The sequence below is a fragment of the Trichosurus vulpecula genome, chromosome 1 (genome assembly GCF_011100635.1).
Source record: "Trichosurus vulpecula isolate mTriVul1 chromosome 1, mTriVul1.pri, whole genome shotgun sequence".
Classification (NCBI taxonomy): domain Eukaryota; kingdom Metazoa; phylum Chordata; class Mammalia; order Diprotodontia; family Phalangeridae; genus Trichosurus; species Trichosurus vulpecula.
In genome coordinates, this window is record NC_050573.1 from 39666715 (window position 1) to 39671343 (window position 4629).

General features: G+C 42.6%; 2 non-coding genes across 2 annotated transcripts; both read right to left on the reverse strand.

Annotated features, from left to right (window-relative positions):
• Positions 1–3304: 3304 nt before the first annotated feature.
• Positions 3305–3376, reverse strand: TRNAD-GUC. Its single transcript has one exon. It is a non-coding gene; the product is annotated as a tRNA-Asp (tRNA).
• Positions 3377–3817: 441 nt separating this feature from the next.
• TRNAF-GAA lies at positions 3818–3890 on the reverse strand. The gene has a single exon. It is a non-coding gene; the product is annotated as a tRNA-Phe (tRNA).
• Between the last annotated feature and the right edge of the window lie 739 nt (positions 3891–4629).

Here is a 4629-nt window from a genome sequence, read left to right on the forward strand (position 1 = left end):
ACAGATTTCCTTGAGGCAAGAATAGGACAGTGATTAGCAGGAGAGCTGGGTTTCTAAACTTAACTCATTCCAGGCCAGCTAAATTTCTACACTAAGTTCAGAGACAAAGAACCATGACTTAGTTACAGTACAAAATCAATTAATTGTAAATAGGGTTAATTTTTAAAAATCAATTTCAAAAGCATACTATTTTCTCTTTTTCTGTTTTTTCTTTCTCGTGGTTTTTCTGTTTTCTTCTGATTCTTCTTTCACAACATGACTGATATGTTTAATATGATCATACATGTGTAGCCTATATCAGATTGCATGGCGTCTTGGGGAAGGTGGAAAGGAGGGAGAGGAAAAATTTAGAACTCAAAGTCTTATAAAAGTGCGTGTTGAAAACTGCCTAAATAAATAAATTTTTAAACTGTTCTCTTTCAAAAAACAAAACAAAACAAAACAAACAACCACAAAAGACTTCTTGCTTATCTGTATGCATTCCCTTCCTCATTAGGTCCAGAGAATTTTTCACTTTTGAGTTTGTATCTCTGACAGCAAACCTTAAATGTACTTTTTCATTCATCCTTTTTCTATTTTTCCTATTATAATTATTCATGTATGACCATTTCCTCCTGTTGAATGGCAAGCTCACTGAACAAACAACCTTAATTTCATTGAGACTCAGTTTCCTCCTCTATAAAATGAAAAATAATAACATTTCCGTAGCCTACCTCATAGCACGGTGAAAGAAGGCCCTTGGTGAACCTTAAAGGACCATTTCAGCCAGAACGAATAATTGAGGTCAGGCATTGCGTCTTTGTGTTTCTAATGTCCGAACATGACATCTTACCCATGATAGGCACTTAATTGAATTCTCTTGGACTGAAACAGTTTGGCATGAATATTTGGTCCAACACTCCCTCCCATCTTAACTTTTGAAATCTTTCTCCTTTATTGAGCGTTAAAGCTCAGTGCTTGTACCATATTCTCTATCCATCCATCCGTCTGTCCATCTGTCTGTTCGTCTGTCCGTCCATCAATCCATCCATCCATCTATCCATCCACTCATCCATCCATCCTTCCATCCATCCACCCATCCATCCATCCATCCATCTGTCTGTCCACCCATCCATCCATCCACTCATCTATCTATCCATCCATCCATCCACTCATCTATCTATCCATCCATCCATCCATCCATCCATCCATCCATCCATCCATCCATCCACCCATCCATCCATCCATCCATCCATCCATCCATCCATCCATCCATCCATCCACAGGCATTTATCTTATAAGCAACTACTATGTGCTAGGCACCATGCCAAACTAAGGATAGAAAGAGGAAAAACTGAAAGAGGCCCTGCCCTCAAGGAGTTTACATTCTAATAAAGAAAACAACCTCCATGAAATTTCCTTCTTGGACTCCCCCAGGTGGAAATAATTGTTCCCCCCCTGGAATTTCTCTGACCACCTGATTTGACCTGTCCTAAGCACACATCACAAGCAATGTATTATAGTTATTTGCACGTTTCTGTACTAGATTGCAAGTTCATAGGGGGCAAAGATTGCTTCCTTTTATTTTTGCTGTATGCAGCTGTTCTCAAAACACCTGGACACATAGTAGGTCCTTAAGAAATGCTAGTGGAATTGCTGAGTTGAAGAAATGTTAAGGTCCAGAAAAGTCAAAAGTACACTCGGGAGGAACTATGGGTTTGATCAGACTGTTTCAGACTGCTTCACTCATCATTCAATTCAACAAGCATTTATGAAGCATCTGATATGGACCTGCTATAATTTAGGGTAGTATGGTGTCGTTAAGCAGAGAGCTGTTCTTTAAGCCAGGAAGAAGTGTGTTCACATCGTGCCTCCCACATAGGAGGCCTGTGACCCTAGGCAAAGTGCCAACTTACATGTCCATGAAGGTTACACCTCCATGCTAAAATGGAAGATGCTGAAGACCCTTCCCTCAAGGGGTTTCCCTCCTAATCCTCCACCATGAATGGTATTTCCATTGAGTCTTAAAGTTTGCTAAGTGATTTTACATACATAGATTCTCTGAAAGAAGCTTAGAGACCATCTAATCCAATCCCTCCATTTGACAGATGAGGAAACTGAGGCCCAGGGATTTGAACCTGCTCAAGCTGTCTCTCTCTCTCTCTCTCTCTCTCTCTCTCTCTCTCTCTCTGTTATCTCTTCCCCTCCTCCCCCCCTCCCCCGCCACCTCACCACACACAGAGTGGTAGAACTGGTATTTACACGGGATCATTTTAAGCCTCTCGTTCCCACCGTGAGGGAGAGAGATGCTGTCAGTCAACAAGCATTTATGAATAGTTTACTGTGGGCCATGTGCTCGGGATGCAAAGAAAAGCAAAATCAGTGCCTGCCCCTGAGGCGCTCACATTCTAATGGGACAAAAAGCATATAAATAATTAGGTACATACATACATATGTATATTCCCATTTTATATGGAATTATATATAATGCCATTATATAAATTATATAATATATTAAATTATATAAAACATATAATTATATGTAGTGCTGTTATATAAATTATATTAAATTACATAAAATATATAATTACATATAGTGCTATTAGATAAAAAATAGATGGTTGGTAAGATACATAATTATATATGTGTATGTATAATTGATGGAAGATACTATCTTAATATGCATATATGCCACTTATGTTATATACACATTAAATATTTAAGTAGAGAGAGATGATATTATATATACATGTCATATGTGTATATATAACAGATGGGGTGACATGTATGTATAGGTAATACATGTATATGTGTGTTATATATGTGCATACATTATATTGTGTATATATACTACATTGTTTGTGTCTATACACACATATTTATGCGCACACCAGATGGGGGGTAATGTTATATATGGTATATATATATATATATATATATATATATATATATATATGGTATACATGTGTTAGATATGCATCCTAGGTGTACAATAGATGGGAGATAAGACATATATATGTAACATATGTATATGTGTGTGTCACATATACAGTGTATGTGTGTTTGTTACACATGAATAGTAAATGGGAGATAGAAGGCAAGTCCAGCTCTGGTTAGGATAAAAGTCATTTTAATATTAATATATTTTAAAATCATAATAGAAGACTTCCGTTTCTTTAGGAAATACATCAACCTTTCTTTTCAATCACTTCATTCTTAGGAGGGATTCTAATTTAAGAGAACATGCATGAATGCTTTGACTCGAACGGAAAAGTAATTTGTTTTTTTAATGAAAGACCCTTTTGCCAAATTAAAAGCTCGAGCCCTCCCCGTCGGGGAATCGAACCCCGGTCTCCCGCGTGACAGGCGGGGATACTTACCACTATACTAACGAGGATTGGCCCTGTTTTGGTTTTTTCCATCTATACCTTTAAAGGAAGCGGCGGCGCGAGCGCTCTCCCCGGTAACGCTGTGTTGTGCGTTTTTGTTCCGGGGGGTTGCAGCCGCTACAGACACCCCAGGGCCTAGCGGCCCCCGTCGCCCTCTTCTTCTTCTCTTTTTTTTGTTCTTTTTAAGTGAGTCGAGGTCAAGGTCGAGACCGAGCCCGCCGACGCTTAGCCTTGGGTGCGCGCGCAGATGAGCTGCTGGCGGCGGCCCCTCCCGCGCGCTCCGGGGGAGGAGGGGCAGCCAAAGTGTGTCCCCGAGCCCGAGGCGGGTCCGGTCTGTGATTTCTGGGGCGGCCCGAGGGCGCTCTCCGCGGAGATGACAGGAAAAGGGATGAATTTTTTAAATAAGCAGTGGCCACCCAGGGGAGGTGGGAAAAAAAAAAACTAGCTCCTGCCGAAACCCGGGATCGAACCAGGGACCTTTAGATCTTCAGTCTAACGCTCTCCCAACTGAGCTATTTCGGCCGCTGGAGGGGCGCCTTCCAAGACCTCACTACTATCTCTTGCTCTCGCGGAGCCTTCCCGGAAATTTGTCAGGCTCGCCGCTGCTCCAGCCCTTCCTTCCGCCTGAGCCTTTGCTTCTTGAGCGGAATCCCGGCTCTCGCTGCCCCAGCTCGAAGCACTGGAAGCCGCGGAGCAGTCAAGATCCCGCCTACCCCGGCCCTGCAACAACCCCAGCTCTGCTCAGAACTTCCGGGGGATTCTGATCACTCTCTACTTCTTGCCTCCGAGCCTTTGCACCGGCTGTGCCTCAGTCTGGAAGGCACACCGTCACCTCTTAGTTTCCCTCGTTTCCTACAAGACGCACGTCCTGCAGGAGGCCTTCCTGTCCCCCCAGGTTCTGGTGCCTTCCTCTCCCTTCCGCCTACTCCGAATTTGGCAGACTTCGTTATTTTATAGGTTGTCTTCCCTATTAGAATGCAAGCTCCTTGAGGGCAGGAACTGTGCTTTGGTTTGGTGGTTTTTTTTACCCATAGTGACTACTTTCATTAAATGCCGTCAATTCACTGACCCTCTGTCTCAATCTGTGCAAACTGCTGCCCATTTTCCCTAATGAAGTTAATGGAGGTTAATAACGGTGGTGACTTCCCCAATCACAGCCTTGGGACGGGCATCTATCTCCCTGTGTTCCCCATCAGGGAGCATCCAAGTAGAGTCTTTGGGACAGGTTTTAAGGAGGGAGTCCTGGTTCTTCTCCAGGTAC